This window comes from Chiloscyllium plagiosum, chromosome 13, assembly GCF_004010195.1.
Source record: "Chiloscyllium plagiosum isolate BGI_BamShark_2017 chromosome 13, ASM401019v2, whole genome shotgun sequence".
Classification (NCBI taxonomy): Eukaryota; Metazoa; Chordata; class Chondrichthyes; order Orectolobiformes; family Hemiscylliidae; genus Chiloscyllium; species Chiloscyllium plagiosum.
Window position 1 is genome coordinate 10039314 of NC_057722.1, and position 23733 is coordinate 10063046.

Here is a 23733-nt window from a genome sequence, read left to right on the forward strand (position 1 = left end):
TGGAATTTTTTTTGCACTGGAAGAGTTTTATAGATGGACAGAATAAACATTGATGAGCATGGGCTTGTTCTCTATTTATAAAGATCGAGAATTTCGTCTTGTTTTGGCTTAGAAAAGAAAAGAAACATTGCTTGTAAAACTTTTGATTTTGAGTTTGCAGAAGACCTGTTTGAAACTAGATGTAAAAAAGAAACCATTTCTCCTGGAAAAAGGAATTAATTCAGAAAAGTTAGGGAATAGTTTCTCTCTTGGTGAGAGTTGAAAGCTCCATACCAGAGGTGTTTATGTTAGAACGCAGAAACAGTCATTTGAAGCTGGGAAAGTCTAAGCTCAGTGATTTAATAAAGTAAGGAAAAGGCTACCAAAGTCTTGAGTTCAAGAATTGAAAGAAACAATTAAAGCTGTGGATGTGATTGAGAAGCAAACTTTTACTGGTGTTTGGGTATTTTAATCTAATTGAATCGCATTGGATTGGCTTGTATATTTACTGCATATTTTGAAAACTTTCAAATTATGTGATATGTAAATAGCTTGGTTTATTATAGCTTATTATCTTTTTGCTTAATAACCCTCTTTTTTAAAACCTACAACATTGTTTGTTTATGTTTCAGTGAAAGACTGTTTAGTTTAAAAAAATTATGATCTATCAAGCTAGATTTCAGGTTGCGATCAGACTTTGCCAGTAATAACATCAGCTATGATCAAAATACTAATGGTATTACACTGTGCAAGAGCTGTTTTACTGCAAATGTAAGAAATAAAGATTTAACCCTTTTATCAACAACAGATAGTCAAACTTCAGCGAAAAGTCACTCTGTCTCCACACTAAACTTTCTTGTTCAGTTGACAGAGCTGTAACTGGATTCTGTAGCTTTCTTCTTACTGATGTCTCAGCATTTCCAGAGCAATCACATTGAATTTACTCTTAGATTTCACCTTTTTTTTGTAGTTTCCACATATTTTTCTCTGAAACAGTTTAGGTCTTTTCCTCACCAGCCCTGACTCTTTGGAGAATATTTAACAAACAGCACCTATTGGAGACTGGCGGTGCACACAATACATGAACTTCCGACTAAGCAATGTCTTTTTTTTCCTTTTACCCTGTTTTCCTATTGCGCTGATCTGTTCACTCCAGGCTCCATTTCAAATGTGTAAAACCTCACTAAAAATATATATATGAACAAACTTCAGTGATTTCTCACTCGTCTAAAATTACATTAAAACCATGTCTTCCTTCTTAATGCATTTGGCATTTTGAGTGCAATATGACTCTATCTCAAAATGAAAGAAGAATCACATTGAACCAGAAGCATTACTTCATTTTCACTCTTCACACAAGCTACCAGACCTGTTCAGTTTCTCCAGCATGTTTTGTTTTTTGTTTAAATTCGGATAGCAAACTGTACTTTACTTTTACATAGTCCTTGGAGTTCAGAAGGAAGAATGACCTCATTAAGACATAGCTGAGAAAAACTTTCCTTTGGTTGGGGAATCTGGAATGTGGATTCATAGTCTGGATAATCGACTGCAGGCTGTTCACCACAACCTAGGGATGGACATTGAGTTGAGGAGTTGAGAGGTCACGTTGCGGCCGTGCAGGACATTGGTGAGGCCACTTTTGGAACATTGTGTGCAATTCTGATCTCCCTTCTGCAGAACGGAAGTTGTGAAACATAAAAGGATTCAGAAAAGATGTACAAGGATTTTGCCAGGGTTGGAGGGTTTCAGCTTTAGGGAGAGGCTGAATAGACTGGGATGTTTTCCCTGGAGCAACAGAGGGTGAGGGATGACCTTATGGAGGTTTATAAAATTATGAGGGGCATGGATAGGGTAAATAGTCAAGTTCTTTTCCCTGGGATGGGGGAGTCCAGAATTAGAGGGCATAGGTTTAGGGTGAGAGGGGAAAGATATAAAAAGGACCAAAGGGGCACATTTTTCCTGCGGAGAGTGGTGCGTGTATGGAATGAGCTGCCAGAGGAGCCTGTGGAGACTGGTACAATTACAAATGGTAAATGTGACAATGCTGCTCCTTTAGCAAAGTTGTGCTGTCCTTGGCTTTTCTTTTTCTCAGAGAGGTCATAAGGCAGCAATCCCGAAAGATTTAGTTTTGAAGGGTTTTAGGGCCAATTTGATTACAGCTAACAGATACTGCCTCAGGAAAAATGCTTTCAACTTAAAGAAAAACACTTGTACAGTGAAAAGGGGGTGGCCAGTTCTCCCAACTCAGCTTTTCTTTGGTTTGGTTTCAGAGCTGCTAGTCAGTCAGTTTCTCCTGTAAGACTCTGCGTTTGACTTTACCTTTTGTACCAAGGAGTGATTATGGGAATTGTTGCTATTTGGAACAGCATCATTAAGTTAGGATAATCTTGTGGGTTTTCAGATGGATTAACTTATTCTATATTCTGTACTCTTTTGTTTGTGTTTCATTCTGTAATCTTGTAAATAAACTGGTCTGACCAGCTGCATCCCTCCTGGAATATCCACCTGCTTAAAACAACTAGCAAAGTTAGGGTCTGGGCTACCTTCGTGAAATGTTTTGAGGCGATTTGGCCTGGTCCATAACACAATTAAAGGATGTATACATGAATAGGAATGGTTTAGAGAGATATGGGTGAAGTGCTGGTAAATGGGACTAGATTAATTTAAGATAATTGGTCGGCGTGGATGAATTGGACCAAAGGGTCTGATTCCGTGTTATATATGTCTCATTACACAAATGAAGTTAAGAAGTAGTTTTAGAATAAGGCATCAAAAATTAGGACTGAAAGGAGAATATTCATCACTTGTCAGGTTGGGAATCTTTGAATTTTCCAATCATCTCACAAGACAGAGATGAATCAAATTGTGGACATGAATGGAATGAAGGAATACGTAGATAGAGTAGGAATGTGATTTGAATAGAGAGATGCCTCAAATGGCCTAATGGCTCATTCCTGCTTTTATTGTGTTTTTATGTCTAGTTTTATTCAGGTCATGATTAATGCTCAGCAACTGTTGAGGGCTTGACCAGGTTGAACTGGTTAAATCCAGTCTCTAAGTTATTAGCATGTCTCTGGCAACCCTTCAATCTCTGTTTCTCTGATCAACTCTGGGTTTCTTTGTTCCAAGTCTACCTGGATATCTAAGATTACAAAATGGTCATTCCTTTGATTATTCTTCCAAGATGTTGGGTTTATTTGTCTGTGGTTATCCCAACTTTGCCTTGTGGTGATTATACATAGACCCGTTCCTTGCTTGTGCTATAACGAGAGGCTGAATAGGCTGGGGCCAATTTCCTAGAGCATTGGAGGCCCTGGGGTGACCTTAGAGAAGTTTATAAAATCATGAGGGGCAGGGATAGTGTGAGCAGACAAGGTCTTATTCCCAAACCTAGAGGGCATAGGTTATGTTGAAAGGGGAAAGAATTAAAAAGGGACCTGAGGGGCAACTTTTTTCTTGCAGGGGGTGGTGCATGTATGGAATTGGTAGAGGCTGGTACAATTATAATATTCAAAATGCATTTGGATGGGCATATGAAAGGAAAGGTTTGGGGAAACAAAACAGAAATTGCTGGAAGAGCTCAGCAGGTCTGCCAGCATCTGTGGAGAGAAATCAACTCACTTTTGGGTCAAAAGATAATAGACAATAAACAATAGGTGCCCTTCGAGCCAGCACCACCATTCATTATGATCATGGCTGATCATTCTTCAGTATCCTGTTCCTGCCTTATCCCCATAACCCTTGATGCCACTATCCTTAAGACCTCCATACAACTCTTTCTTGAAAGTATCCAGAGACTTGGCTTCCACAGCCTTCTGGGGCAGAGCATTCCATACAGCCACCACTCTCTGGGTGAAGAGGTTTCTCCTCAACTCTGTTCTAAATGTAGGACCCCTTATTTTTAAACTGTGTCCAGTGACCCTTCCTCAGAACTCAGTTTGGAGGGATGTGGGCCAAATGCTGGAAGATGGGGACAAGATTAATTTATGATATTTGGTCGGCATGGAGCAGATGGACCGAATGGTCTGTTTCCATGCCGTACATCTCTATGGCTCTCCAGCTCTGGTTGTAACATTGGCTGTGCCTCATTATTGCGGGTCCTGAGTACAGGATCCCGGGTTCTGGAATTTATCCCAGCTCCTCTCTCCCCCCCCCCCCCCCCCTCCAAACACCGGGATACGGTCCCGGTAGTCCCAAAGAAGGCTCTGGAGCCGGTGCCGCAGTGAAGCAGTCCGCAGCCGCACACGTGAGTGTGGACGGGAGGGGAGGAGACGAGAGAGAGAGAGAGAGACGGGAGAGGGAGGGCGCAGCTCCGGGAACGCACTGAGGTCAGCAGAGACACTGGGATCCGCTCGGTGCCCGGTATCAGGCTCCCTCCTCCTCCCGGGGCAGTCAGTCAGGCAGGCAGCAGCAGCAGCAGCAGCATCAGCACCACTGGCGATGGAGTGAAGAGCCCAATCTCCAGCAGCAGGTAAGGAGCAGGAGAAGCTGACAACCTCCCTCCCTTTATTGTTCAGTGGACAGCTCCCAGCTTCTATTCACTCTGCCGCATTGCAATTCTGTCTCACTTAAGACAAATCTGCAGCTCACCTGATATTTGGGAGTCGGAAGCTTCTCTTCCGTCCCCCACTCCCAACGCCACCCAATCGATCAGGTTTTGAATGAATTTTCAGCTGAATGAGAGAGGGAGGCGACGCTTTCTTTTTGTCTGTGCGTTTGTGAAGCGTGTGATGGGATTGTTTGTCGCTCGGCAGTATCCGCAGGCCAGGCAGGCTGGCGGTGCTGATCCTCTCCGCTCTTTGTTGCGGTAAATGGTGAGAAGGAATTTCCTGCAGGTCTCCACCCTGCTCTGTAGCTGTAAGTGAGAGAGCGAGAGAGATGGAGAGTCAGAAGGAAGAGACTGATTTCTCCCTCTTGTACCTTTTTTTCACTCCCTTTATTTCCTCCATCATCCTTTCTGTGCTTGTACACCATTGTCTGTGTCCTTTGTATGTGCCTGATTCTGTGTGTGTCTGAATATGTCAATGCGTGTACCTGTCTGACTATGTGGGTACCTCAATGTGTGTATCTGTAGATGCATGCATGTCTGTATGTGTGAATGCATTTGTATGTGTATGCAACTGTGTGTTTGGCTTTGCCGGTATGTGTCTATCCCTGTCTCAGGAGATGCTCCCAGAGCAGGTGCAGTATGTTTCCATTCACCTCCAGCAATTTGTCTCCACCCAGACACAGTTGGCAACAAAGCCAGGAGCACTGGCTTGAGCTGCATCCACCAACAGACACATTCCCAGCTGTAGGTAGTGAACAGAGTTCACCCCATCAGAGCTGATTCAGTGCGGACTACCAGATGATCAATGGTGCTGAATCACACCAAAGATGGCAATGCTTAGCGTTTAAAGTTGACTTATGACGGGAGCAAACTGCAATGGTGTCATGGCATTTTCCACCCTCAGTTCTAGTCCAACGTCATCCACGATTAATGATTTTTCAAGCTTATTTTTGCTCTTGTGGAAATGTTTAGTTATTAATATAATTTATGGAAGAAATCATGTGAGGGGAGTTTCCGTGTTAAAAATTCAATTCAATAAAATCCCTGCTCAATTTCTTTATGGATAGTCATTTTGAAGTTTATCACTGTACAGGTATTCTGCTGGTATTGTGTTACATTACACAGTGACTTTTTTAAAAATAAGAAAACAAGTATCTAAAATGGCCGCCAGAGTGAGTTATCTTATTTCTGTATTACCTCTGCCAGCAGGCTCTATCTTTATTCTCAGGGATGGAAGGCAATACAGATCCATCTTGGTTTGTCATCTGCTAATGGGTTAAGGAGGTTTGTTCTTAATGGGCTATCATCAAGGGAGTGCTTTTTAAGACTCGCTCACCCCTCCCTCTACGCATTGTTTTTTTTTTGAACAAGAAATAGTCTGTGTGTTGCAGGAGTCCTGCCTCCATCCCAGGGTTTTGCAATCTGTGCATTCTTACCTAACGGGGATGGTTAAATTTAACGGCAGATGGCCTGGATGCTTCAGGACACACCTGTACCCAAGAAAATGTGTCTGTTCCTAACAAACAGCTTATCCTGCATTTGCATGATTCCTCAACCCAATTGGTCTATTTAATTAAATACTAATAAGTCAGATTGGTAGAGGTACCAGAGAAAATGAATATGCAGAACTAAATACTAGGAGTGAATATAGCAGCAGGTGGATTCATGTTCCTGGGCAAGTAACTTAGTCTATCACTCACATCAGAAACAACAGGCTAGGGAGGACTCTGTTCTGTAAACCATACCAGATGGACACTAACCTCCCTGCACTCTTTCTCGTTGAATGGTAATTTGTAAATTTTTCACACGCAAAATCTGTGTTTTTTTTACACCTGCGCTGTACTGATTCAGAATTGCTTCTGAGAAAATAAATGGGAGCTTTGGGGGCAGAGTTAAAAGATGGTAACCTAATCAAGAGGCTGTGTTGGCGTCATCAGCTGACAAAGCAGAGGCTTCTATGGTGTCTAAAAGTCTGAGTCTGGAGATTAATTTACAGCCTCTAGCTGACTGTATGCTAGTGTGTGTGTGTGTGTGTGTGTGTGTGTGTGTGTGTGTGTGTGTGTGTGTGTGTGTGTGTGTGTGTGTGTGTGTTTAGCACTGGCATTTACTGTTCCATTTTAGTCAGGGGCTTGTTGTTGTGCTGGGGGTATCTGTCACAATATTGTTGGTATGTCATTGTGACATCACCACTGCAGTTTTCTAGGAAAATAAAATCTGCAGTTAATTTTAACAAAATCCTTCATCTGGGTTTTGGAACATGGTATTTGATTTAATAATAGATGCCAAGGCAATGAGATGCAAGCTTTATAATGTCAGCTTAAGAACTTGGACTACAGCCTTTAATTCACTGCCATTTGTTTACCTACTCATACAGTAATTGCTAATGGATAATAATAGGGAAGGGAGACATTAAATAGGCAAAGACCATGCCTCACCTATTTTCAGATCTTTGTAATGAGAGATCTCACTTTAAAGGGAAAAAAAAGCAACAATACAATGGATGCTGGAAATCAGAACCCATATCAGAAATTGCTGGCAAATTTCAGCAGGTCTGGCAGTATCTTTGGAGAGAAAGCCAAGTTAACGTTTCGGGTCCAAATACTGAAGAGTTTTGAAGAAGGGGTGCTTGACCCAAAATGTTAACTCTGATTCTTTCCACAATGCTGGCAGACCTGCTGTGTTTTTCCAGCAATTTCTGATCTTGTTTAACATTTAATGATCTTGATGCGAGTGTTCAGCCATTTTACTGTGCAAGAAATGAGGAATGCTGGGGGTGCACATGGCAAGAGCCAACATTAGCTGTGCCAACCAAGATCTAAGCTTCATTAGGGTCAGGTGGGGGAGGGCTGCAGGGTGTGACTGATGATGTGGGTCAAACTCTTCTGAGAGGGCTTGTGTTTTCACTAGTGGGGATTTCGATGAATGCAACCAGCTTTGCAAAACTTCTCTCTTTCCTCTTCATTTCTTGACACTTGGGACAGAGTACAGCTGCAAGACCAATGTTTGCTGTCCATTACCACTCCTCAGGTGCAAGCAGTTGGCAGCCTATTGGACCATCACACAAAGCACAATCCTTTTCCTTTGTCAAACTCCATGACAGATGCTCTTTCCATTATTAATCATGCAATGTTCAGATACAGGGACTTAATATGTTACTGGCCTAGTAACACAGAGGCTTAAGCTTAATACTCTGGGGATATAGGTTCATGGTACTAGAGAAATGTTAAATTCAAATAATAAGACTATAATAAAGGTGAAAGGTCCTGAGGTACAATAGTAGTGTCCCTGTCTCTGAGCCGGAAGCTCTGAATTTGAGTCCAAGCACAGGATTTGATGGAAGATGTATTTGTAACATGGCCACCCAGGTTGAGAATCAGCCTGCCAATCCTTCCAACATGCCCATGGCAGGAGGCAAGAGCCAGATAGTCTCTTGATCAGCCTTCTTGATGTGGAGGGGCGCCCGTCTCTGGTCTCTGGTGACAAGCTGGTAACCCACTGTTTCACAAAAATCTAGCCAGGAAACAAATGTACGCACTTGCTTTGTCTGCCTTATCTGCCTCTAGACATGAGAAGAGAAAAGAAGACCAGTAGTGATGACCAAGCCAACTGTCATTAATTATTGTAAATACTCATTTCTTGGGAAGGAAATCTGCTGTCCTTACCTGGTCAGGTCTACATGTGACTCCAGACCCACAGTCATTTGCTTGACTCTTAACTACTTTCTGTGATGGCCAAGCAAGACATTCTGTTCAAGGGTAACAAGTGCCTTGCCAGTGATGCTCACATCTGGACTGAGGCCAAGTATAGCATCCTACATCCACCTCCACTTAATGTAGTCAGCATAGCCTGGGAATAAAACATACCAGGACCTTGCCTGCTTTCTATGGGTTCAGTATTGCATTGTGCAGAAAGAATCAGAGTTGGCACATCCTACCATGAACCAAGAAAATAGCTTTAAACAAATTAGAGGAACACTGAAATCTGGGGATGGAGATACATATGTCACTTAAAGCAGTGAGACAAGTTAATAAGATTGTTATAATGACCAAGTACCAGAGTTTATTTCTAGAATGATAGATTTGAAAATCTGTGAAGTTATGTTCAACTTATATGGAGCTGTAGTTATTACAGAAGCATATTAGCGTATTGTGAACAGTTAGCTTCATGTGACATAAAGAGTAATAGAGACACTGGGAGAAATTTTCAATAAAAGTAATAAGAATGATGCCAGGACTGGGAGATTGGTACTGTTTAGGAAGTGTCAAACAAGCTGGTGATCTTTTCTCTAGAAAATGAAAGACCTATGGGTGACTTGATAGAGGGTATAGGAAAAGTTTTATAGAGAAATCATAGAGATCTTTCCACTTGTGGGCTGGACTGGAACCACAGACAATAAACAGAAGATTATTACTAATAAACCCAACATAGAAATTCAGGAGAAATGTCTTTATCTAGAGAGTGGCTCTCATTACCACAGGGAGTTGTTAAGGTGACTAATATTAGGGGCAAGTTTACTGAAGGAGAAAGGGGCAGAAGGAAAGAGGAATAAAGGTGGAGAAAGAAACACTGGCATAGATCTGTTGGGCTGAATGGTCTGTTTCTGCATTTTAAATACAATGCAATGCTTTATAATCCACTAGGTTAATAAAAAGGAAAATGCACCCTGGGGTGTATGCCACTAATGTTGGCCCTGTGTTAGTTAGCATTAGAAATCCTGTTAGTTAAAATATATGATCTTGGGATGTGGTTCTAACTGACAAAGCTGGGTTTATTGCCCATCCCTAGCTGCGTTTCTAATTTCTGCTTCTGTTTTTGTGTAACAGGCAGTCCTCACTGCAGTGTTTCTATGTGCAATGGATAATCCTCACTGCTGCCTCTCTATGTGAAATATACACATATACAATTGTTGGAGCGGAGGAAGAAAGATCCGATCCATCCTGCCCACACACCTCGATTGATACAGCATCGTGAATAAGTGTTTCCATCTCTAAAAGGGAACTTGATCACAGCCAAAATAGATCTACGGCTCTAGGCCTATCTGTGTGGTCTTTAGCTGGGAATCATTCATAGAGTCATAGAGATGTGCAGCAAAGAAACAGACACTTTGGTCCAACTTGTCCATACCGACAGGATATCCTCAACGGATATCCTCAAGTCCTATTTGCCAGCATTTGACCCATATCCCTCTAAGCCACCCAAATGCCTTTTAAATGTTATTATTGTGCCAGGCTCCACCACCACCTCTGGCAGCTCACTCCATACACGCACCATCATCTGCGTAAAAATGTTGCTGCTCAAGTCCCTTTTATATCTTTCCCCCTCACCTTAAACCTGTGACCTCTAGTTTTGGACTCCCCATAAAGACCTGGGAAAAAAAGATCTTGGCTATTCACCCTACCAATGTCCCTCATGATTTTATTATCCTCTATAAGGTCACCTCTCAGCCTCCGACACTCCAGGGAAAATAGCCCCAGCCTGTTCATCCTCTCTCGATAGCTCAAACCTTCTAACTCTGGCAACACTCTTGTAAATCTTTTCTAAACCTTTTCAAGTTTCACGGCATCTTTCCTAACATATCTCTAAATCTTTTTATCCCCAAACTTAATTTCACCAACAACTCAGAGTCCCAACACCACTGTCCAGCTAATTAATAAATACCATGAAAAGTGAGAGTTATAGGATGTATTCCTGGGGGACACAACTCATGAACATCCCTGAATTAAAACTTACTGTCTGAGAGATCGGAGATAATTTCTAATCCAGCATTTTGAATTCATACTGAAACTGCAAAGTTCTCTCTGTGAAATAATCTGGAGTGAGGTGCACTAGCAGGCGTTTTCTGAAGGTTTAAGTTGACATTATATAACATATTCTACGTATCCATTGCCATTATGACATCTTCAAAAAATTTATGAAATTGCTGAATTCTGACATTCTCATGGCCCCTTCCCTCCCAAGGGAGATCACAAATAGCATCTCCCAGGATTCCTTCTAGCATAGTTCCAATAATGGATGTCAGGCTGATAGGCCTGTAATTATCTGTCACTGATTTATTACCGTTTTTTGAAGATGGAGATTATGTGAGAGTGTTGTCAGTCTAGGGAATCATCTCTGACTATACTGGAGCTATTTATGATATGGGTAGGAATTTCACAAAACATTTGTTCCATTTCTTTAATCATTCAAGGATTGTTGTTATCTGGAGCTGGAACTCTATTAATTTTGAGCTTTACTAACTTATCCAAATGATGTTGTGAACTATGCTTATACTACTGATGCTATTCTGTGCTGTTTAATGCTGCTCATGTTGAATATCCTACCCTACTTCAACCTGGAACAGAAGCATCATCCATAGGAGCATTGACTGACTCAACATAGCTATTTGCTAGCTCTGCCATAACCTGAAAAATTGTTAGAAGCTTGATTGCATTGTCCAGTGGTATCCCTACACAACCGCTGCTATGGCCTTTTGATTTCTGGCATGTCTTAAAAGCTATTGCTATTTTTGTCACAGTTATACTCATCTTCCATTCCAGAGATTCTTTATGAATTCTATGGCAGTTTTCTGTTACCTTTGATGGTATTTTTCTGTTGTAATAAGTAATCCTCAGTGTTGCCTCCCTCTCTCTCTCCCCCTCTCTCTTAATTGATAACTTTCACTAATCTTTAGTATTAGTGATTCTCACTATTTCCTCTTTCTTTGCAAAGTGGGTAATTGTCACTACTGCCATGCCATGTGTAATGGCTGATAATCACTACTACGGCACTCACTTTTTAATGTATTTGTTCAAGATTAGATTAGGTTCCCTACAGTGTGGAAACAGGCCCTTTGGCCCAACAAGTCCATACCAACCCTCCGAAGAGGGACCCACCCAGACCCATTTCCCTCTTCCTAATGTACCTAACACTATGGGCAATTTAGCATGGCCAATTCACCTGAACTGCACATCTTTGTGACTGTGGGAGGAAACCGGAACACCCGGAGGAAACCCATGCAGACATGGGGAGAATGTGCAAACTCTATACAGGCAGTCACCTGAGGCTGGAGTCAAACCTGGGATCCTGGTTCTGTGAGGCAGCAGTGCTAACCACTGAGCCACCGTTTCGCTCAAGAGTGTCTCCAGCTAGCTCAGTACTTTTTGAGATGCTGGTAGAAAGATGCTTTCATCAACCTTTGCTTGATGTCAAAGCAGACTTGTGGTGAATGTTGTAAATGACAGACATTGTAGCCACAGTCAGAGGGGAAATGAATGTTTCAAGTAGGACATGGGGAGTTGACTAATTGAGAAGCTTTGGCCTGAATGATGTAGACTTGGACCTTCTTAAGTGTTGCTGGAGGTCCATGCGTCCAGCCAAGGATTTTCCTGGTTTGTGCCTTGGAGACTTTGAGGAGTCAAGAGGCGAGTCAGTTGCCATGCAACTGCTGACCTGCTCTTGTAGCCACCATATTTAAATGGCTGGCGCAGTTAGGTTTCAGGTCAATGGTAACTCCTGTATGATTGTGAGGGTATTGGTAATTGCAATGGTACTGAATGTTCAGGAGAGACAGTTAGACCCTCTTTTGGTCATTGCCAATATGGCATGAATATTTCTTGCCACTTATTGGTCCAAAGTTCTTGCTGTCCAGGGCTTGCTGCATATTTACAAGAGTTGTCTGAGGAATTATAAATGTAACTGAACACTCTGCAACAATCTGGAATGTTGCTACTTCTGACCTTATGATAAAGGGAAGGTTACGAATGAAGCAGCTGAAGGACGTGGTCCTGCCCTGAAATGGAAATCCTCCAATAACAAAAATATCTTTTTTTTCATCGAATCATAGTACAATATAAAAGGAGGCTTTTTGGTCTATGGAGTTGGTGCTGGCACTTTCAGAGAGCAATCTGCTTTCTCTCCCAACATTCTTTTTTTCTTCTTCTTCGGTCGTTCATGAAGTTTTACTTTTGAATGTTTCTGATGAGTCCATATCAATCAGTCTGTGAGGTAGTGCATTCCAAATCCTGACAGGTGGATATAACATTTTACTTCATGCCACCTCTGGTTTGTCTGTCCATCACTTTAAATCTGTATCCTGTGGTTATTGGCTTCTCAATCTTTTAACATTATTTCTCTTTACTAATTCAAATCTCCTTTAGCTTTAGTTTCTGTAGTATATTCCAGCAACTGTAGTTCTCTTATCCCTGGAATTATTCAAGGAAATCTTTTCTGTCCCCTCCTTCCAAAGCCTTCAAGTTGTTCCCAAAGTGTGGTACCCAGAATTACTCTAAGTCAGGCTGAATTGATATATTTTTAAAGAAACCTAAAAAATAGGAGCATGAGAAGGCCATGCAGCCTCCTCGAATCTGCTCACCATTTAACATGAGCATGGCTAATAATCCCAGTCGGCATCTGCTTTTGCCTCATACCCATTGACTTCCTAAGAATTACATCTAACTCCTTCGAGAAAGCATTCAATGGTTTGGCCTCGACTTCTTTTGATGGCAGAGAAGTCCACAGGCTCACCACTCTCTGGGTGAAGACATTTCTCTTCATCTCAGTCCTCAATGGTCTACCCCGTTTCCTAGAGTATAAACTCTGGTTCTGGATGCTGGAATAACTTCCTGGCCTTTGTCATTTTCTGATGGAAACAATTTTGCTGATGTACCCACAGTGCTTCATAGATCTCTCATTTTCAATCTGTATCTGTCTCATTTAGCAAGGCCTTAGTGCCACACAACACGATGGTGAATGCCACCGGTTTGAACCTGTGATTTTTTAAAGGACCGCACACTGCTCACTTCTACCAGTACTGTCAAGGGCAGATGCACCTAAAATGATTACTCCCCACGTCCATACTTTGTCTCTCTCTCTCCCCGGAATGGGTAATTTCATGATGGCTAATTAATTTCTACTTTTGCAGATGGTCTGTAATAGGTCTTAGTGAATTGCATCAAATATTAAATCACTCTTAGTTTTCTCTCAGTTCTATAGTGCTTCTGCTGTAAATGGGGGGAAAGCAGCACTCAGCTAACAGGACAGACAAAGTTAAAGAAAACAGATAATGTGGGGAGTGAGGAAGAGTGGAGAAAATGGGGGAAGTGCTTGTGAAAGGACAGGGTCCTAAGCTGTAACAGAACTAATCATCAGTAATAGATTATGGGCAGGTATTATGATTTTGTGAACAGGTTTATAGAATCCCTAAAGGGTGGAAACAGGCCATTCAGTCCATCAAGTCCACAGCAATCTTCTGGAGAGCATCCCATCCTATCTCTGTAATTCTGCATTTCTCATGACTAGTCTACCTGGCCTGCACATCCCTGGAGACAATGGGGCAATTTAGCCAGGCCAATCCACCAAACCTGCACATCTTTTGACTGTGGGAGGAATCTGGAGCACCCGGAGGAAACCCATTCAGACATGGGGAGAGTGTGCAAACTCCACACAACCATGCAAGGGTGGATTGGAACCCGAGTCCCTGGCACTGTGAGGCAGCAGTGCTAACCACTGAGCCACTGAGCCACCGTGCCTCCCTCAAATGTGCAGCTGTGATATGGTTAGGTTTAGAGTTAGGGTCAGGGTCAAAGTTAGGGTTAGGATTAGGAAAGAGGAGACCAGCCAGCAGAGTGAAAGAGGATGGAAGCAAGATATGTCAAATGCCCATGCCAAATTTCTCAGTGGTGGGGAAGTAAGCCGGCAACAAGATTAAGAAAAGCAATCTGGATGCTAGACTAGATACACTGGAATGCCCAGTTTGGGCTGGACCATGGAGCCCTGACCTGGCAGCATTTGAGTGTTGGCCAGTGTTGAAGTTGAATTCTCAGTGGGAACCCATTGAAGATGACGTTGGCTATACCAATGCCAATCTGGCAAAGGCTTTGTTTTGTTGAAGTTTGATCATTGAACTGGCAGTTAGGCAAGTTGTCTTTGTATCAATGGAGGAGGTTAGAAAGTTTATGCCAAGCGTTGCTGAAAAACATTAAACCTGTGAATATGTTTCCTTGGAGCAACCGGTAAATGAGAAATTGAGAATGGAGAGTAGAATTCTGAAGAATACAAGACGTGGCTTTGTATATATGGGAGGAGAAACTGTTACAGGTGAGTTGTTGAGACAGGTATGAATTAACCAAAAGGGAAGAATAACCTTGAAGTTGATGATAGAGAAGAGGCAAGAGGCTAAGGCTGAATTAATTGTGATGCCGAATTGTCTATATGTTGAGTAGAACTTCCTTTCTCATTCAGGAAAATCCTGTATTTTCCTGGATGTGTCATATATGTGGAGTGGCATGGTGGCTCAGTGGTTAGCACTGCTGCCTCACAGCACCAGGGACCTGGGTTTGATTCTAGCCTTGGGCGACTGTCTGTGTGGACTTTGCACATTCTCCCCGTGTCTGCGTGGGATTCCTCTGGGTGCTCTGGTTTCCTCCCACAATCCAAAGGTGTGCAGGTTAGGTGGATTGGCCATGCTACATTGCCCTTAGTGTTAGGTGCATTAATCAGACGGAGTTGGGTCTGGGTAGGTTTCTCTTCGGAGGGTGGGTGTGGACTTGTTGGGCTAAATGGCCTGTTTCCAGACTGTAGGGAATCTAATAATCTATTCACAAAGTAGTCCTCGAAATCATTGGTCATTATTCTATCCACATTGGAAAACCATAACAGTAAAGGAAAATTGCAGAACATGTTGCTTTCTCCACTGCTTAAAAAGTAAAGAACAAAACTTGTTTTGTCTGGTATAAGCAGTCATAGCACCTTTATACTGGAAGGTTCTGCAATCTGTCACAGGAAAGTGAGATATACTGTTGTGCAAACATCACCATGACATCTCCAATTGTTGCTAGGGAGAGGGCAAGCCGTGTGTGAGAGGAGCCGCCATTCCATTTTGTTCATGCTTAGCTCTGGCTTGTTTGCGAGAAACAAATCAATAACCAGGGATTGATTCGAGCAGCAGCTCAGGGGCAGGGTCCTTGACTGGGGAATGAGAGCAGGCAATGGCAGGGGTTTGAATGAGAGCAACGCAGGGGTCTGGGAGCAATGTTCCTGGGTGGGGAGTGAGAGTAGGGTACTACCAGTGGAGCAAGTGCATTGAGGCAAAGTAATGGCAGGGGAATGTGAACAGTATACTGCCAAGGGCCTAGGGGCAGTAGTCTGGGAGGTGAATGAGAACAGAGTACTGGCAAGAGATAGGTGCATGATACTGGCAGCGGAATGAAAGCAGGATGCTGGCAATGGATTGGGATGAGCATTCTAATTCTGCTGTATCCAGAAACTGAAGATGAACATACCGGATGCTACCGAAATGAACAGAGCAACAAAAAAGGGATAGTGAAAAAATATTCAAGCGTTTTCTTTCACTCTCTTTGAACATTTCGGTGCCTTCATTTTAAAAGATTAGAAATCGGATAAAAGACTTTTTCAGCGATAAAATTGCCCAATCAGTCACTGATAAATTGTTGTTTTCTATTTAATGTGGAAAGACTGAGAGAATGGATGTATCAAATGACTCATGGTGGCAGAACAGATACCTGGGTGCAACTCCAGCCTTGGGCGACTGTCTGTATGGAGTTAGCGCACTTGCCCCATGTCTGCATGGGTTTCCTCCAGGTGCTCCGGTCTCCTCCCTAAGATGTGCAGGTTAGGTGAATTGGTTATGCTAAATTGCCCATAGTGTTCAGGGATGGTGCAGGTTAGGTGCATTAGTTAGGTGTAAATGTAGAGTAGTAGGAGAAAGGGTCTGGGTGGGTTACCTCCAGAGGATCAGTGTGGACTTGTTGGGCCAAATAGCCTGTTTCCACAGAGTAGGGATTCAAAGCATTCTAAGTTGGTATAAGGTGGAGGAGTAGGCCGAATGAGAAAACCTCCAGGGGTATGTGAGCCAGACCAACCTCCGTGACCAAACATTATTTACAGGAAAGGGAATGTTGACAATTGTCACGTTTTGATCTGCCTGTGGATCATTTCCAATTGCAGAAACCTGAGCATCCATTTTGGAATTTCAGTAGAAAACAGTGAGAAGCCAAACAGGGCAATCTGACCATTTCTTTGCTGCACCTAACCTTCGTACGCTTTCCAGTCAGACCCAAGGGTCCTGGCAGTCACGATACCCTGTTTGATGGATGGAGCACTGCAATGTGCAATTTATTAATAAACCTGAGGGGCAAAAACAGCCTCACTGTTTTGTTTTGGGGAAGTATATTTCTTTGTCACCTCAGTGATCTTCACTGAAACAATGGCCGCACACAGCACCAGTGACTGATGGACCTCAAGTGATCTGAGGTTGGGCAGTTGAGTTCCTCACTCTTCACTTGCATCTAATTTCCCATGACACAAGGGAAGTTCGGTGGATTCAATATGTAAGCTGAGGTGTGGAGGACGTATGAGATCAAAATATTTGCAGTTTTATCATTTAGCAGAGGGATCGCCTGAAAAAGACTTTACCATTGATGAGTGATTTTGAAAAGTAGTCAGATGCAGAGTCAGGAGAATTCCCGGCTCTGTGAATGCAGATTTTAAGAACGGATACTTGAATGTTAGATTAGAAGTCAGGGCTTTGGTAAACTGACAAGAGCAAAGGTGCCACTCACCTCGGCCTCTGGACAGGAGCAATCCGGGCATTCTCCTTGAGGAGTCAAATCTTGATCATAGCTGAAAATGTGTTGCTGGAAAAGCGCAGCAGGTCAGGCAGCATCCAGGGAACAGGAGAATTCGACGTTTCGGGCATAAGCCCTTCTTCGGGCTTATGCCCGAAATGCCGATTCTCCTGTTCCCTGGATGCTGCCTGACCTGCTGCGCTTTTCCAGCAACACATTTTCAGCTCTGATCTCCAGCATCTGCAGCCCTCACTTTCTCCTCAAATCTTGATCATAGTCCAACCAATGGTTACCACCTGCTTGGAGAGGAACTTGCAGGTGGTGACTTTCCCACTTATCTGCTGTCCTTGTCATTGTAGATGGAAGTGGTCATGAGTTTGAAATGTGCTATCTGAGGATCTTTAATGAATTTCTGCGGTGCAACTTGTAGATGGTTCACACTGCTGCTACTAAGCTTCGGTGGTGCAGGGAGTGGTGTTTGTAGAAGTGATGCCAACCATGTGAGCTGTTTTGTCCTGGATAGTATCAAGCTTCTTGACTGTTGTTGGAGCCATATCTATCTAGGCAACTGGGGAGTATTCCATCACGCTCCTGACTTTGTGTACCTTGTCGATGATGGATAAGCTTTGGGGAGTTAGGAAGTGAGTTCCTTGCTGCGGTGTTTCTAGCCTCTGACCTGGTCTTGTAGCCACTGTATTTATATGGTGAGTTTCTGATTACTGCTAACCCCATAATGTTGATAGTGGGTGATTCAGTGATGGTAACACCATAGAATGCCATAGGGAGATGATTAGATTGTCTCTTGTTGGAGATGGTCATTGCCTGGCATTTGTGTGGCATGAATGTTACTTGCCACTTGTCAGCTCAAGCCTGGATGTTGTCAAGATCCTGTTGCACATAGACACGGACTGCTTCAGTGTCTGAGGAGTCGCGAATGGTGCTGATCATTGTGCAATCATGGGTGAACATCCCCGCTTCTGACGTTATGGATGGAGGGAAGGTCATTGATGAAGCAGCTGAAGATGTACTCTGTACATTTTGGGTTACACCCTCCTGGCCTCCTAAAATCACACAGTGGTGGAGGCAACTGATGATATAAATGGCCGGGCTCCCTCTCTGAGCCACACTTACGTAGATCTTGACACAACAGAATTCCTTTACCCACAAAAACAGGAAGTGCCGTGTTCGGGACAAAACTTGCAACTTTCAGACTTATTGTCATTTTCACCATGTTGGAGAAACTCATCATCGAGATCTGAGACACTGTAGTCAAAATGAGAATGGGATATTACAGATGAAGAACGGTCTATGTCTTACCTTGTAAGCTCAGCTGTGAAGTTTCCCATTGTAAAACAGCCAACCGATATTCAATTCTAAGGCTCCCAGACAAGGTGCTTGATGACGCTGTCAGCAAGCATGAGTCAGCACTGTCCGAACAGGAGGAAGATCAAGGTAAAATGAGAGATGACTCAACATACACTCATAGAGTTTGAGACAGATAACTGTTTAACCTAACAGTGATGGAAGAATAAATGTGTTCAGCCTCATTATGATGATAGAGTGAAGCAGTTGATGGTCACTGAAGCCAATCCCAGAGTGTGAAAGGACAGTGTCTGACCCACTGTCCCAGTCAGTCCCTGAATGTGAAAGGACAGTGTCTGATCCAGTGTCCCAGCCAGTCCCAGAGTGTGAAAGGACAGTGTCTGACCCACTGTCCCAGTCAGTCCCTGAATGTGAAAGGTCAGTGTCTGACCCACTGTCCCAATCAGTTCCAGAGTGTGAAAGGACAATGTCTGACCCACTGTCCCAGTCAGTCCCAGAGTGTGAAAGGACAGTGTCTGACCCACTGTCCCAATCAGTCCCAGAGTGTGAAAGGACAGTGTCTGACCCACTGTCCTAGCCAGTCCCAGAGTGTGAAAAGACAGTGTCTGACCCACTGTCCCAGCCAGTCCCAAAGTGTGAAAGGACAGTGTCTGACCCACTGTCCCAGTCAGTCGCAGAGTGTGAAAGGACAGTGTCTGACCCACTGTCCCAGCCAGTCCCAGAGTGTGAAAAGACAGTGTCTGACCCACTGTCCCAGCCAGTCCCAGAGTGTGAAAGGTCAGTGTCTGACCCACTGTCCCAATCAGTCCCAGAGTATGAAAGGGGAGTATTTGACCCACTGTCTCTTATAGTCCCAGAGTGTGAAAGGACAGTGTCTGACCCACTGTCCCAGCCAGTCCCAGAGTGTGAAAGGACAGTGTCTGATCCACTGTCCCAGACAGTCCCAGAGTGTGAAAGGACAGTGTCTGTTACCCACTGTCCCAGTCAGTCCCAGAGTATGAAAGGGGAGTGTTTGACCCATTGTACCGCCCTACCATACTCAGCAGGTAACCCATCTCATTCTGCTGGAACATTCGGACATCTGAGTATGTCACAGCCTATTGTGACTGTATCCGTTTTCAAAAAAACTATCTAAATAGTTCCACAACCCATATTTCTTACTATAATGCTGCAAATTATTCCACTTCAAATAAAATTCCAAATGTCTTTTGAAATTGGTGTAGTATTTGCTACCTCAACCCTTTCAGGTAGTACATTCCAGATCTTAATAGCTTTTAGCATTAAAATGTTTCTCCCCCATTTTTGTTGCTCTCTTGCTAATTATTTCCAATCAAGATCTCTGGTTATTACCCTACTTGCCAGAAGAAACATTATCTCTTTAATTGCGGGATCAAAGAGACTCACATAATTTTGGATACTCCATTAAGGTTTCCCTTAATTCGCTGCTGATTGAGGGAGAAAAAAGCCTAGCTTCTCTAATGCCTGTACATAAATGAGGCCCTTTATCCCTGTTCTCATTCTGGTAACCTCTCTCTCTACCCTCTCTAAGGCTCTTATGTTCTTCCTTAAACAGGAATTGTATATACACTACTGTTGCTGAGGGCTCTTAGAAAACTACACATTGGCTTTCTTAACTATCTTGCCATGTCCAGGTCACCTCTAGAGATTTGTGAATGTGTGCCTCTTCTTCTGCTCCCATCTGAAGATAGCACCATTTAGATCACTCTGCATTACGGTGTTGCTCCTCACTCTTGTGCATCACCTCATCTACCATGTGCTTGCCTGTTTCACCACACCTATAGCTCCCTGAAATCTGTTATTGTCCTTCTTATTGCTCCATACATCACTGAATTTTACGGCATTTGCAAACCTTGAAATTACGTCATCCATACCCAACTCCGTGCCATTAATATTTATCAAAAATACCATTGGCCTCTGTACTGATTCCTGCAGGTCCTGCTGCATACTTCTCTCCAGTCAGCAAAATAGATCCATTCACCAGTACTATCTGCCTCCTGTCTCTTACAGAATGATTTGCTTACATTACGACCATTTCTTTAAAACTCTGCAGTTTTCCAAATTACTCCATAAGTCAGCATCCTATTTGATGCCTTTCATATTCCATATTTACATCGACTGCACTACCATCATTAAAGACCTAAATTTGTCACATGTAAATCTTTTCATGAATCCCTGCTGGGTTTCTCGAGGTGAGGATCAATTTTGTCCTTGCCAACGGCATCCTGGTAGTTTTCCCAGCATTATGATAAAAGTGACTGGCTTGTAGTTGCTAGGATTTTGTTTTTATTTGTGGATCCTGCTGGTGTGATCATTATTCATTACCTCTTGTGAATTGTCCTGATTGTGGTTTTGATACAACCAAGTTACTTGCAAGGCCATTTCCAAGGTCAATGAGAGTTAACCATATTGCTGAAAGTCTGAAGTAATGACTCGACCAGACTAGGTAGAGATAGCAGATTTCCTTCCTTAATGGAACCTGATGGGTTTTTTCCATCAATCAAGTTGCATTTTTAATTTTTTTAAATTGAATTAATTTAATTTTAATTTTGAAATTGTTGTGATATGTGCTCCCTCAACTCTTTTAGGTAGTGCATTACAGATCTTAGTAACTCTTGGCATTAAAATATTTCCCTCCATTCTTGTTGTCATTCTCCTCCTAATTATTTTCAATCTAAGACCTCTGGTTATTGTCCTACTTGCCACAAGAAACATTATCTTTTTAATTGTTTGATCAAAAAGACTCACATAATTTTGAATACTCCAACAAGGTTTCCCTTAATTCTCTGCTGATTTAAGGAGAACAATCCTAGCTTCTCTAATCTTTGTACATGCATGAATAAATGAATAATAACATAAAATAATTTTACATTATTTTTCATTTTTAATCAATTTTAATTTCCTGTTCACCGTTACTGATACAATTCTTTTTTTTCTATTCTTTATACATTAACTAGATTCAAATTCTTTGTTATACCTTTTCTCTCTGAATCATTCATCTGGACTGCTGTCAGTTAACATAAGCACCAAGCAGCATACCTCATTTATCCTTCTCCTCTGTTTTGAATAGGGGTGAGATGTTTGCATTGCTCCAAACATCCGGCACCACTCGCATCCAAGGAAGATTGGAAGTTTGTATTCAGAGACACTTGTGTCCTTCAGCAGCCTCAGATGAATTCAATCCAGACTTGTGTAACAAACCGACCTTGAGTGATGCCAACCTATTTAGCACTTATGTCCTATTTATTTTTGTCCAATCTAATATCTCTATTACCCCATCCTTTACTGCAATATTCACATTTACCATTTTCTTTTGTGAAGGGAGGTGCAAAATATTGTAATCATTTGGTATTCAGTCATGCCTTCTGCCGCTGCATAAATACTTTCTATTCTGTTCCCAATGAGCCCTACTATGTATTTAACCATCCTTTTTTGAGAAAAAAAAAGAATATTTGGATTCCATTTTATGTTATCCATTAATCTCTCTTTCAGATTTTCTTTTTGCACTATTTTACCCGTCCCACTGTACATATTCCATTTGCCACACTTCATTTCTCAAAACTGATATATTTTTCCTCAGTGGTCCAGAAGCATGCTGGTTAGGAAAGCTGTGTTCGACCCATTTGAGGAGCTCTTCATCCTCCTTGCCCTACAATGTTTTTCTCCTCATACTAAGTTAGGATAATTGATATTATTACTGCTGTATTATTAAATTCCTCTTCTATTTTCCTTCACATTTGCCCTTTTATCTATTCAATATTTGGGATCTGTAGTAAATACTCAGCACTTTGTCAACCCCTTCAATGTTCTTTCACTTTAATCAAATAAATTCTACTTTTGAATGCTCTGGTGAACAATCCTTCAATCAAACCATAATATTGTCTTTGTGGCCTGGTGGCTCAGTGGTTAGCACTGCTGCCTCACTGCGCCAGGGACCTGGGTTTAATCCCACCCTTGGGTGACTCTTTGTATGGAGTTTCTACATTCTCTCTGTGCCTGTGTGAGTTTCCTCCCATCATCCAAAGATATGCAGGTTAGGTGGATTGGCCCATGGGAAAATGGCAAATTACTGCGGATGCTGGAATCTGAAACCAAAAGAGAAAATGCTGGAAAATCTCAGCAGGTCTGGCAGCATCTGCAAGGAGAGAAAAGAGCTGACGTTTCGAGTCTAACTGACCCTTTGTCAAAGCTGTTTGGAGTTAAGGTGTTGAATAATACGAAGGATGAAATGAACCTGTGGACCAGGACAGCTTTGAGAGAGAGTAAGTTGGTGCTGCTGGAGAGAGTTGTCCAGTGCTTTCATGTGGCAGCGCATGGCCCTGAGTATGGCTTTTAGGATGCGGCGAGAATAACAGTTGGAAAATTGTTGTATATCATGCAAGTACCTGTAATCCTGGAGGCTGCATGGGGGGTGAAATTTGAGTTGAAATCCACGTGGAGTAAGTCGGAGGTGAAGACAGTCACTGAGGAAGGAAATATGGCTGTGGAGGCGAGTTTTAGTAAATACCTTGTCTAACACTGAGAGAGAGAAGGAAAGCAGTGAAGGTGGACAGAGGGAGAGAGACAAACCAAAATCCTGTCGGAGAGAAGAGCAGTATTTCTTCAGGGTAGGCATTGCTGGAAGAGAGGTGGCAGTGGGTTAAACACTGGATACAAGCAAATTACTGCGGATGCTGGAATCTGAAACCAAAAGAGAAAATGCTGGAAAATCTCAGCAGGTCTGGCAGCATCTGTAAGGAGAGAAAAGAGCTGACGTTTCAAGTCTAACTGACCCTTTGTCAAAGCTGTGGGAAATGCAGGGTTATGGGGATAGGTCTGGGTGGGATGATGTTCAGAGGGGTGGTGCGGACTTGATGGGCCAAATGGTGTGCTTCCATACTGTAGGGATTCTATGATTAATAATGGAAACAGCTTCTTTTGTTTTGTGCCTTATCCCTCCAGATTTGCTCCTACCTTTTCATATGTTTAAATCTCTGTTTATCCATGCGATCATGACTCGATATAACAACTTACACCTGGTGACATTTCCTCGTAACATTAATATGCGTATATTTCAACACCATGCCTGCCAGGTTTGTCACATGTCTCTGTCTAATTCCTTGGTCTTTGTGCACCATTCTTTCTCCTATTACTTTGTGTTCCTCCAATGCGATGTCATTGGCACACCCAACTGAATCATAGAATCAAATCATAGAATCATGCAATGCAGATGAAGCCCTTCAGCCCATCAAGTCTGCACTGAGTGCTGTACTCAGGTTGCGTGGGTGGTGGCGCTGTGCCCGTGTTGGTGGTGGTGCCATT

At 42.6% G+C, this 23733-nt stretch overlaps 1 protein-coding gene across 1 annotated transcript in view; it reads left to right on the forward strand.

Annotated features, from left to right (window-relative positions):
• The first annotated feature begins 4260 nt into the window (after positions 1-4260).
• kif1aa (kinesin family member 1Aa) overlaps positions 4261-23733 on the forward strand; it is a 320981-nt gene continuing 301508 nt past the window's right edge. Inside the window, exon 1 of the mRNA XM_043702906.1 lies at positions 4261-4450. The gene's annotated coding sequence lies outside the window, so the exon portion shown is untranslated. The remainder of the gene's footprint in view (positions 4451-23733) is intronic.